Source organism: Taurulus bubalis (genome assembly GCF_910589615.1).
Source record: "Taurulus bubalis genome assembly, chromosome: 1".
NCBI classification, from domain to species: Eukaryota; Metazoa; Chordata; class Actinopteri; order Perciformes; family Cottidae; genus Taurulus; species Taurulus bubalis.
The window spans coordinates 12,056,596-12,069,906 of NC_136589.1; the positions used below are offsets into that span (position 1 = coordinate 12,056,596).

Below are 13,311 nucleotides of genomic sequence, written 5' to 3' on the forward strand. Positions count from 1 at the left end.
GATTATTATTCATGATACATTAATTAAACGTAGTGGAGTAAAAAAGTGCAAGACCAGCTTCCAAAATGTAGTGGATAATGAAAGGGAGAACAACCAAGTAAAGTAAAAGCACCACAACAATGCACCAAAGCACAGTACTTGAATACATGAAACCTACTTTCATGTATCTGTAACATCTGTATAGTTGACCAATGTGCAAGAAATTAAGACAGAAACGCACCTAAATTCCTTCTTCTTTTTTGGGGGGGGGCTACAGGTTGCTCTGTCGTCTCACCGATCAATCCGCACGCGCCGAGCCAATGGGGTCGCGCGGAGGCGGTCCGTTGCTAAGGAGGACGTTTGGTTGAGCCTCCGCGTAGCAGCCATTCAGCGGCAGTGGCTGAAGCGATTGGACTGCCAGCGTTTCTCCCGACACTTTCTGTGGAATTTGAATTATTTCGGGCACTGCACACGGTTCGTGGTACATCGGTGACGGCACCAACGGTGCATCTTCTGGGTCGCAGCGGTGATCACAGGTACGTTTGGTGGACGTGTGGTTTTAAAGAGCATGCCGGGTAAATGCTCGTTAGCTCGGCAAGCTAAGCAGCACTAGCTTGTGTGTTTTTTTTTTTTGCGGATGCGGCACACGCAGCTACGTTAGCTCACCGTAGACCCAATGACATGGTTTTTATCTTGTTTGGTAACTGACTAGAAACCAGGACGAGCTAAATGAGAATCTTGAGTGTGTTTTCCATCCTCCACCGGTGTTGGAAAAGGTGTTTCCCTGCGCTAAAGAATGAGCTGCGGGGTTATTTAGCTAGCTAACGTTAACGTCAGTGCGCGTTAAGAAGCTCGTGATACTCAACTTACCTGGTTAACTTTAAGAGGTAAACGTTACTCAACTAAATTAAATTATCTCAACTCGGACTAAAATGATGGAAAAGCAATCAGCCAGCACATTGTTCGACGTATCAGTTTTAAAAAAAGTGTCACACGGGTCACTTGTAATATCGTTGTTACGAATACAGGACGGCGTTGAAGGCGTCAATTAATTTGTAATTAAGTTTAGTGGCTTGTCAAGTTTGTTAAAAAAGGTGTCTCAACGCAGCTGCAATAGATTAATATGCTTAAAACCAAAAGACAGCTGCTCAGCCATCAGACAGGTTGCTCGCCCTAAAGATACAACCGTGACTCATGGACCCAACTCTCAGAGTTTTTGTGAGGTGTGATAATGTGGTCTACATTCTCTTATATGGTGATGGTATCATAGCTTGGGAGTTTACTTCTGAGCATAACTACAGAGCACGATATTTCCATTCTGGTCTGCCATCCCCTGATCAGAGAAACATCTGTGGTCAGATTACCTTCCACATGCAGACTTTACAAAGATAGCCCCATGATTGGTTTTGTGTATTGTCCACAGCAGTACAACCATTGGACTGACATGCCCCGTTTATTGGACGGTAACCCCATTTGTGTGCTCTCATAGTTATTGAGGTCATTACTGCTTTGATAATTGGGTGGTTATGAGGTTTGTGACATGAATAATATGTACGGTATGTGAAACATTGGCAGATTCCCCTGTTTTGTACCCTTTTTTTCATTGTGAAGAGGCAATCCAAGCTAGAAACAGACTGTTACATCTTTATAAAACTGATGGAAAGTCATGATTATTTTCTCAATCAACCAATCTGACAAAAAATGCAGCACAATATGAGGTACTCATAACAATGTACTATAATCCCACTAAAACCTGAATATATTCTATTTCTTACCATACATAGTGAAATAAAGCATCAAATACGCCCATTTTAGAATCTCAAACCAGCGAATAGTTGGCATTTTTGCTTGTTCAATCACTGAAATTATGAATCGGTTATGAAAGTAGTTTCAGATTAATTATTGTTGATCCATTACTATTTGATCAAATGACTAGTTACTTACAAGGGATTTCGAACCATTTGGAAATGATGTCTTCTGAAAGGGACTTTGATGTCTCTGCTATACAAAGAGATAAGTGCATTTTTTTTCTCCCCCCTCCCAAATTCTGAAAGTAACTCGTGGCTTAACTCATCTCACAGAATGAGGGAGGCGAGATTGGCTATCTGCCATCAAACCCACTGTGCAAGTCTTGTCAGCTGTTTGAGAGAGAGGAGGAGAAGGCAAGAGTGAGTTTCTATCCTGAGCTATGTGATTCACTCTGTGGGAGAAACCTGTGTTACTCTCAGCGTTTCGCTCCGTTCTCAAAGGAGAGGCCCTTTTCTTGGCAGGGAGCTGTACATGTGAATGCTGAGTAGTGATGCAACTAGAGTAGATAAACTTGCTGTGCGATGACGATGCAATCAAAGGGCTTCACTTTTGTTCCCTGATAGCAGCCAGATAGTCAAGCTTCTCACTGCTCATGGTGAGAGCAGAGTGAGCGTCAACGTCAGCTTTGCTTTCAGTCCAGTGGTAACTGAATAGATATGAGATGATAACACTGGATGGTCTGGATCAAGACAATTTGTCTGTGTCCATCTCTTGACTGCTCACCTGTCCTGTTTGTTTGTCATGGTAATTCTTGCTTTTGGCCAATGGTAGAAGAAGTATTCCGTTCCTCTATTTAAGAACAAGTACAAATACCATGCTGTAAAAATACTCAGCTACTGGTGAAAGTCCTGTATTCAAAACCCAAGTAAAAGTATGTCATTATTTTCAGCAAAATCTTAACGTTTCCTAAGTATGAACCCAATATGCAGGAAAAAAAAGATTTTTATTAATATCACGCTGCATTAATGTGTATGTTGGATTTGAATGCCTTCTATATACTGTTGAGTTTTTTAATCTTCAGTAATGCAGCATATTCTATACGATCATCATATCTCTTTAAAAAGTAAACTTTTCATGAGGTCAGAAAAACAGCCCTGTGTTTGGCTTTGTGACGATGTATTTCCCTGCTGATCCAAGAGGTTTTTTTTGTTGTTTAACTGAAGAAGTAGAAGACTTTTCTCAACCAGTGAAGGAACACTTAATTCTTCAGTTTATCAAAAATGTTTTTACTTCAAAACCCCTTAATTTGGAGATGTATTTCACTGGACATGAAAAACATAGTATAAGTACAATAAATGGAACATTGTCTCTGATACGTAATAGAGTAGAAGTATAATGTTCCATAAACTAGAACTAAGTACCTCAAAATTATTCTTCAATACAGTATTTGAGTAAATGTTCTTAGTTACATTCCACCAATGCTTCTGGCTGCAGTTTTGATGTAGGCCTTTCAATGTGCTTGGCTGATGTTGTCATCCACAACTTGTGCTTTTTTTATTATCAAGTCATCACAGCTCACCAGAAGTGTGGACACACCAAGCATATTTTGGAGTGATTTAATCAAATGTTTGCTCATTCGGTTCTGTTTGGGGAGGAAGGTGAGAATAAGGACATGTTAACTCAGGCGCACCGAGATGCCTGAAAATCCGGTTCTGGGCCAAGTTGATGGTGTTATTGTTCATTAGGAGTGAGAATGTAATCCAAATGTGTTTGTTTTTGATGAATGTCAGAGGTTATGACAAAGAATGAGACAAATTACAGGAACTAGAGTGGGATTGGTTTTGACACTCTCCTCTGTCAAACCCTCTCACCTTCTGGGATGATAAGTTACCAAAACACTGCTCAGTAAAAGAGCTGCATGCAGTCTGGAGGTTTTTAACTCTCAAGCCGTTTGAGCACAATGTGACTCGAGCTGAACCGTGAACATAAATGCACTTAAAGAACCTTTTCTCCTACGGTTAAGCACAGAGAAACAAGACATATTATTACCTGTTAAATGATCCCTGAAGAGGACAACTGTTCATGTGAGCGTCATTAACATCCTGTTCCTTGCAGCAATTGGTACCTTTGCATCAGTAGAAAGAAATCATACCGTTTGTACTTGTTAGAGCTCCATGTTCTGAGCTGATTGGGACCGGATCCAACAAACACTCAGAGAAGATTCAACCAGAGGGGAGGTTTTAGAATCAGGATCTCAAATGTGCAGCTGACCCCATTTCAACATAAGTAGCCTAAAATAGGTTCCGTGGAACCGCAGAGTTGGATTGAACTTGTGTGTTTGATGTGTTTGTTGGTAAGCGGTGTTATTCTCTACCACAGAGGGAAATTCTTGCTGTTGGTCGTGACCTTTTCATATAATGGAACCTCTGTTTCAAAAGCTGATTGTACACAAACTCAGACATGCACAAGATGAAGACTAAGGAACATCTTTGGCTGGGTTCGGAAACAAGACATGTTTATGTGCATTACGTTGTTCTGACCGCCAGTTTCCATAGTGTTGAGCTACTATGACAACCAGCCCCCCAAAACAGATATCAAGGTCATTATCTAGCACACTTTTGCAATGTGAAATGGACTATATGAGGTGAAATTCCATTAGAACAAATCAAAAAGCAAGTCAATATTTTAGCAAACGCCAGCATAGAAGCCCTGTAACATTTCTCCTCCACTCATTACTTTTTAAGCATTTTACATTCTTTGTCTGAGGTATTGTTTTATTGCTCATTCTCAGAAATTAAAAAAGCCTGTAAGAAATCTTTATGGGGTGCATTGGCAAGGCAAGACATTGCATTTCTACAGACGAACAACCTGTGTTAATGTTTTTTAAATAATGCTGTCAGTGAAGAATGGTTGCATTACTACAGTGCGTTAAATCTCCCTGTTTTATACAAATCATGCAGTATATGTATCTGCAGGCTTCCTTCATGGCAGCATTTGGCTTTGTCAGCGCTCATTTCAAAAGAAAAACAACAGTGGGGGTTGCATGATGTGTTACGGCTTTGAACACTGTTCCTCGAGCGTCCCCATTTGGGACAATATCTTTAGCTCCTAATTGGGTCCAAGGGGCCTTGAGCGCCTCATTTTGCTCCAGCTGTTTACACTATGGATTAGGCCTGGGGTGGTTGGGGGTGCGTCACTGTAGACAAGGAGTTGCCTTTCGGGTTTGCGTCGGTATCACTCCTCCCTGGGTATGGTATGGGGCTCAAGGACTCCTTTTGTCTCTCTGGGCCCCCTATATAGAGTGATACCTGAGCCTCATGTGCTGGAACAACTCATGCTTTATTCATCCCTCTGATCTCTGCTTTAATTACGAGTGACCCAGGACAAACCGACTGGTAGTGTCTCTCACAGGGTGGGGATCTACCAGCTACCAGGGCCAACAAGAGTGTGAGACGTGGAAGACTTTTGGCTGAGGAGTTTGTCGTCTATATTTATAAACCAAAACAATGAGATTGACTCCAAAACCTACCAATAGATTACAAATCTATTAGATGACGTATAACACTAGGAATCAAGTTTCTACACCTGCCAGTGGTTTCGGTTTTGTATTTGAGTTTTGCTTGTTAGGAGGGAAAATCTTCCCCTCCTTGCTTCTCTTGGTCCTTTTCTGACTGGCTTCTCAAACCCGCCAATAATATTTAAACCACCAATATTTGACTATTAGAATTCATATATTTGTGATCCTGTCTCGAGGTTTGTCATAATATACTACCAGCTGTTGGTTATCTGTCAAAAAACACATTACCTAAACATAGTCACATGTACAGGACTTAACTTGCAGCTGCATTTCTAATATGACTAAAAACAAAATCAGATTTTGGATTGGCTTTATGAAACCACGTCAGTGCCTCTCACCACACTGAACATCTCAGTGTGTTGTCATAACTCCCTGTCTCAAAACTTAGTGGCCTGTGTGTGTTTATGACTCTCTGTCCACCACACGGGTGACAGTGATGCCATTCCCTCAAACACGCAGTGCACAATTTCTATTTACTTGTCTGAGCAGATAGTCTGCACGTCGCGTCTTCCTTTCCTCGCTCCACCCACTGTCGTCACCCCGGACGTGTATCAACGTTGCCGTGGCACCGGTTCCCTGGTAACCACTACAGCGGTTGCTGGGCGATGCAGCGATAGGAACAATACGACCCAACAAAATGTTCAGAGTTTGTTCTGTGTCAAAAAGATAGGGCAAAAAAAAAACAAAAAAAACACGCAGTTGCATGTGTGAAAACATGCAGATAGCTTGAAACACACTGTGCGCTTTTGTTAATATATAATTATTTAGACTTTTTGGAAGTTATCCTTTATGGTTGTTTCTCTCCCTGTTGTGTTTGGAAGCCCCCGTTTGTCTGACAGTATTTGACATGAATTCTCCTCAAACCCACTTGTCATCTCCCCTCCGCTGAGCAGGTTTTGTTTTAGAGTTCACTGACTACATTAGTGAAGTATTATATTGTATTCTAAGTGTAACTACAAAGTCTTCATGGTTTTGTATTTCACATGTTACTTCAGTGAAATGTACAGTAACAGTTGACATCGACATATTTCTTGTGCAGTGGCATTAAACCGTTAAAGATAGAAATGTATTATGAAGCCACACTCTGGGAATTAAAACAAGTTTGGCTTTGTTATGAATCTCAATATTTTTGGTATGCAGACGGAAATAACTGTTCGTAGATGAAGTCAAAAACTAGCAGTTACTGAAAGTCGTTCGTCAAATAATTTTTAGCATGTTTACATATTCTTTGATTAGATGACTTTAATGATAATGTCATTAGTTTACTGCTGCGTTACATTCAGGCAAAGTTCTCATGGAGTTAATAGTGTTCAGACAGCGTTTTATACACTAGTAAAATCTGTTTCATTTAATAATGCATCAAAGGTAATACAGCTTTGGTATTTAGACAAGTCTGGAACACATTTAATTGATATCCAGCTTTAATCCAAATGGCCTCATAAACAAGCTCTCTCTTTTAGATATCTATCTAGTTCCTCTGAGCCTCACTGCTTTGAATTCAGACTCTTCTGGTGACTTGCGTTTTACAGGGAAGCTGTACCCCAGCCCATTTGGGTCGACTTGGCCCGGACCGGCCTGTTGTGTAACTGTAGTTTGTCGGATCCAAAGTCCACTAGCTACTGTGTTTCTGTTAGATAACACTGTAAGATATGAGTTGGGAAAAGATTCTGTGATGAGTTATTTTGTCATTGCAGCAATGACTTGAGAGAAATTCTAGTCGAGGTCTATGAACTGTTTCGGTTCACTGTATTGTTGACAGTGGAGAGAGAGGAGCAGCACAGCAGCCCACATTGTAGCCTAATCGATGATGAACGTTCCTCAGCACAAGAAAGATGTAAATTATTAATGAGCTGAATATCATGTTCTGCCTCAAGTAGAGAGCTTTTGTTTATTAATCAGTGCTGCCAGCTTGCCTTTTTGTCACCCACGGGGGTGAAAGAGAAATGAAAAGGAAAACTGTGTCGTTGGAGAGGTCACGCAGTTAAATTTACTTTACTTTGTCAGTCCACATTCTTCCCAGATAATGTGAAGTAAGTTTGGACAGGTAGTTCATCTCCTTTTCCTGGGTAGGAAGGGGTTATCAGTGGAATGGAGGGGGTGGGGGGGCGTTTGTCTCCTGTGTGTTGCATCACTGTGCAGCAAGCGCTACCTTGAGCACTGCAGCTTTTTGTTTACCACGGAATTGCAGGGACAGGTGTGTGAGCCGCATGTGTGGGCGCACATTTGTTTCCACGTATGTTGCATATGTTTCAATCGCAGAGAGGGGGGCAAGAGTGGGTGAAAAATGTGAGACATGTGCAGCGGCAGGTTTGCACACTCCACAACATTGCACCATTCCTCCACCACCGAGCGGTCTGCTGAGAGGGATGTCTGGCTCGCGAGAGCGCCACTGTGCTGAGTCGACAGGAGGGGAACAATTGCCTTGCTGTGCTGCTTGTTCGTTTGGCTGCCTTCATTGCAGCATTTCAGCGAAGGGGCACCGTCGGCTTTTGGCTCTGTCAGCCTTGTTGACCAGGCCTTCGCCGGCTGGTCACTGACCCGTTGTGCCCACAGTGCCTGCAGCTCGTCAGGCCTCTGAGGGCTGCCGATTATCCCACAGTAATTGGTGCCTGGGCTCTGGCCGATCAAAGGTGCCCAGCTGACTGTAGAGCCCTGGTAATTTTCCATTCTCTGATGCTCTGCAGTCCTTGCCTGTTCGTCTGTGTTCCTGCCTGCTTTAGTTTACCTGCTTTTCTCATAAGACATTGCAAGGCAGGGCTGTTCTTTCCATGCTGTTTCCTCTTTAAATTAAGCACTCAAAATCAATAGATATGGTTAAGGTCACAAGTTCAAGCCCTGCAGCCATTATGGGTCCTATAGTCATGTGACTTGGCAAAGCTTCGCTGAGTAAGAGACCTACACCTCGGTCCTGTGCCATGCATAGGTTCTGTTCATCTGAACTCTGTTCTTGCTGATTAGTTTCTGTGGTGGTCAGTGACATAATCTGGGGTTGTTCTTGGTGGGAATATAAACCTGCATATTCATAACTCTCATGCTAGCTTGATTAAATGATACTGCCTTACATGCTCATTTATGGCTGGCCAAACCCTAAAATGTTAAATGATGATGTTGTTGCCTGCCTGAGATCCATCTTTGGCTGCAGAGAAAGAGCTGGACTTGCTGTGTGTGAATGGACATGGTGAAATCACTGCAGACATTCATATTACGGCCTTCTACTTTTGGACTCTTTTACTAAAGGCTTGTCCAACATTTTTGGAAAAAGAAGGCGTCTACCATGACTGCTGAATCATTCCTGGCAGTCAAGTAAAAGTACATCACGGAATAAGTTGCTTGCCATTTAGAGAGCACTGCTTACATAAACATGAGTTTCTATGAGCCTCGAATCGTGGTGTTTTTTAAGCTAGACTGGATATAATCTCATTCTTACCGACATGAGTTCATAGTCCAGCGTCACACCTTCAAAGCTGATTTCCAAGCTAGTTTTACACGCCACAGAACAATTTCTAGTAGAGAATAGATGTTCCTATATCATGTTAAGTTCTCCCAGAGGCAGTGCTGTGTTCACTAATCTAATTCAACCACACAGCTCACACAATTTCAGCCATTAAGACTTCCAATAGGTCTAAAGTAGCTGAGGAAGCCCTGTTCCACCCCTTGCGTGAGCTACACCATAAATCCGCTGAGTAAATAGCCAGGTAGCGCCAACAGTTTGTCTTAATCTGTTGTGTAATTTGGTATTCTACAGTCATCCTCGGCTTGACAAACCAGGATACAAAGAGCCGAGCTCAGGTACGTGGTAAGAATTCCTGAAATGGCAGCTGCCGGTGAATGCTACAGCTCCATTAACATTCATGCTCACAAGACCAGTTTGGTTGGATGATTCCTGACGTCAATACAAGCCGCTTTGCATCATGTGGACTCCAGTTACGGTTTGAGTGTTTCCTCTTTCCCCCTCGGGAGGTAAATGTAGAGACTCTAAAACGGTCATAGGAATCTGTTTTTATTCATGTTTTTTGTTATTCAGTGTGTTTTAGAGTCAGCTCACTGTCAGCGCACTGTGCGTGCGTGCGTGTGCGTGTGTGTGTGTGTGTGTGTGACAGGCAGTATAGTGATTGCATGTCTGTTCACTCAGCAGGAAGTTCCTTTTCCACTCCATCCTCTCATCACTCCTGCTGCTGGACAAACACTCCAACTGAAACACAGACACACACACACACTCACTGACCAATGGCACCGTGTTGCCATTTACCAACAGTGTTGTTGGGATGAAAAGCTGTATTATTGATAACACATGGACTCAGCTACTGGAACCATGGAGTGTGTTGTCTGTGTGATATTGATTATTGTTTTTCCATGTAATCTGTTTTCTGTCTATCTCCCCGTCTTTTTCACTCATCTCCGTCTTTTATTCACTTTCAGTATTTTATTCAGTCTTCTTTCAAATCAAAAAACCTAATCCTGTCACCACTTTGTACATCTCAGCTTTGCATGTGCATGCGCTGCCCTCTCTGTCTTCCTCCTCCTGTGCGTCTGGGTTCTGGCATATCAAAATGACACACATGCTCTTAAGTGGTATATGCGATGCATCGTTAAGTGTCAAAAGTGTGTGAATGTCAGAAGCGAGCAGTGCCGCGTTTAAAACCACAGCCGATGACATTCCCCCCACAGCGATCTGTGGATGTTGATTGGGAGAGCAGTGAAGAGTGACAGGCCTTCCTCACTCAGGGAACACTGTGAACACACATACTGACACCATTCCTCACTGCGGGGCTTTCCTCACCTCTTATACACCCAGATAGCTCGCCTAACTGATTGTTCATACAACTTAAAGAAACCTTTATGCTGTATGGACAGTGTTTGCTTGACGTTTTCTGCTCCTGTGACCACGACTGGAAGTATCATGATTATTCAGCGACATGGGACTACGAATTATGATTATTAATCTTAATTATCAAAGCAGGGAACATATTATTTGCCTCCCTTCTGCATCTTGCATCCACATCTTCTTTTTTTAACAAGCTCTACCTTCATAATAGCACACAAGCACAGACTGGTTTGCATATGTAGTGGCACTGTGGCGTTTCTGCAAAAAAGTGTCTGTGTGCTCTGTAATGTCTGTTTACCAAGAAGGGGAATAGTAATTATTATACTGGAATAATAATAATAATAATAATAATAATAATAATAGCCAGCTATTAGTTATCCCTAACAGTTGCCAGGATAACTAAATAGGATAAATAAAATCATATTATAAAGGGTCTGCAAACCATCACCGACAGCCCGATTATAACTTTCTCTTTATGCTGTCACACCACTTAATAGGATAGACAAATAATTCCTATGTAGTTTAATTCCTCCTGGATCGTCTCTGACGCTCATTTGAGGAGCAAATGAATTGACTCCGATCACTGCATCACTTTTCGTTCTTTCTCATTTCTTAGTTTTTTCCCTTTGATGCCTAAATGTGAATGGTGATCACGAAACAGTTGCCATGTTTAATCGATTAAACGTTGATATTAGCGGAGCATTTGCCTGCAGCTGTCGGATCAGTTGTATTGCTGCGAGTCACTGCCCTGCAATCATGGCTCCGTGAAAGAGGCTGCGGTGCCGAAATCTCCTCTGGGTCGCCTTAACCGAAGGGAAGGAAGAAGGATAAGAGAGGGCTATAGGGAGGAGGATAAGCAGAAAACCAGTGCCTATGACTTCTCACCATTAAAGAAACACGTGAATATAACAGAAAAGTAACAATTAAGCAGCATATTTACGCTCCCTGGTAGTTAAAGATTATCATGTGGTCAAGTAAAAGTTATATAAAAAAGGATTTGAACCTCACTGTTATTTTGTTAATTTAATGAACCTTATACTTAAATACAGTAAACTGGCTAAAGTGTCTCTTAGCTCTGTTCAGATATTTCATCAGATTGTTGCTTGCTGTGATCCTGATCACTTCCTTGAGAATTAAACCGTACGTTGGATTAGTGGTTAAATTGAAAACGTTTTTTTACATTTAGGAGCAGGGAGGCGGCAGCATGCTGTGTATGTCTGCAGTAATGAATGCGTTTCAAAAACTCAGCTGAACACTTGTCACTTTCCCCCCCGATGTGGTTAAATCAGAAATGACAGTGCTGCTGGCGCACAGGAAGAGCTGAGTGACGGCTCAGGCCCAAGCTAACAAGCGTGCATAACGTTCGCCACAGACGGCCTTAAACGCATCGCTTAACTATTGATAACATCATCTTTTGATATTTCCTTTTGGTCTTGTCAGACAGCAGCTCTGGAGACTGTCTGTGCCCTGCATGCTAACTGGTCGATGCCGAGACAACCTGACCTGTTTAACTTGACAGAAACCGAGTGTCTTGATGTGACACCGTGCAAGCTGTTCTTCCAGGGGAGTTTGTGGTGAAATCTTCTGCTTATGGACCGTAACAGGGTTTTAGCTTGACATTTACTGTGGTTGTAAAGGGATTGTTGACACATGGGACTTTAACCAAAGATTGTGTCTGTCTCTAACTACTCACTAACCCATGTGGACCCTCTGGGCTCGGGTTTCACTGAGTTCGCAAACTCGCAGTAGAAATAGGAATCCAGACAAGTTCAGCTATCAGTTTTGGTCAGCAGGGGTTTTGCTGGATTAATGTGCTGTTAATATAAGAGCATATAGGGACAGCCCCGGGATATAAACTGCAATCTTAGATCAGCTCTCTTCTGAGACACTATACATGTGCTAACGCTGGCTGTTGTGAGTCAGCCTTTAGTAGGATTAATAGATCACGTATTAACAGCACTTTGCTGAGGCCTGGTGAATATGTAACATTGTCATCTATGTGTTTCTTCAGGTCAGTGCAGTGCTTTGGTAGAATCCCCAGTATGTAGTATTTTACCTGGTTTCTCCACCTTGCTACAACTCTAACTAATGGCACTTTACTTCTCCCAAGAACAGCAAAACTCGATAATGGAGCCATTTTGGTTCTGGGGCCAAGAGGCGCTGTAGTCGTCCATCTCACTTGTGCATGTGTGTGTGCACGCAAGCTTTGTGTTTTTGAGAGTGTGCATTGTGTATACATTTTTGGGCGTATGGCAGGTTTGGGTTTATGCAAGTGTGTACCTACTTCCGCGTAATGTGTCCTCTTTGCTGCTGTGTGTGTGTGCGTGCGTCTGTGTGATGCAGTGATGTCAGGGGGAAAAAATAAACATGGTTTCCATAAGTAGCTTTTTCGCTCCGAGGTTTACTCAAAGTTTCCTAGCAGAGGTCACTTCTGGAGTCGGGGACAAAGTGTTGCGGTTCACTCGTAAGTGATGGCCTGTGAGGAGGTTGAGCTTCTGTCCCACAGTTTGCACAAGAGAAAGGAGCACAAGGCTGTTTTAGTTTGAGCCGATGTACAAACCCACAGCCACTTTATAAAGACATCTTCCCATGGCGGCCACAGTAGTTGGTACCTATTGTGTTCTCAGCAGCAGTCTCCCATAAAGAGTGACCAGGATTGACAGAGGCTTTCAGTCAGCAGCCCCCCTCCACAGCACGACTATAGTGTTTATAGCTCTCTTCATTTAATTGAAACTCCACTCCATTTGACATACCAGCACCTCTGGCAAGACATTTTGAAAAACAATCACAGAAAGGCTGTTTTGGGGCAAAAAGCAACGGACGTAAATCTGAAAGATGCCTTCTCGATGCCCCGTGAGATGTTACGGGGGGAAACCAGGCCAGACCCTGCCCATTGATTCAGTCTGTGAATCATTGCTGGGGCATGCCGGAGGAGAGACGATAGAGTCACAGTGATTTGCCACTCCCTGATGCCAGGGTACTGCCCTGGTCGTTTAAATGTGGCCTCAGCTGTTGCCCAAAGTGATGTGTGGCGCTACGGCTGGTTGGTTAACTCTCTGTTGGACTGGGCCCCCTTAATACCATGCCTGGCCACTCCTAGATATACACACACACACACAGACACACAGACACACAGACATACACACACACACACACACACACACACACACACACACACACA

The 13,311-nt window shown here is 42.8% G+C and overlaps 1 protein-coding gene across 1 annotated transcript in view; it reads left to right on the forward strand.

Annotated features, from left to right (window-relative positions):
- Nucleotides 1–419: 419 nt before the first annotated feature.
- Nucleotides 420–13,311, forward strand: part of numb (NUMB endocytic adaptor protein) — a 40,485-nt gene continuing 27,593 nt past the window's right edge. Inside the window, exon 1 of the mRNA XM_079224371.1 lies at nt 420–515. The gene's annotated coding sequence lies outside the window, so the exon portion shown is untranslated. The remainder of the gene's footprint in view (nt 516–13,311) is intronic.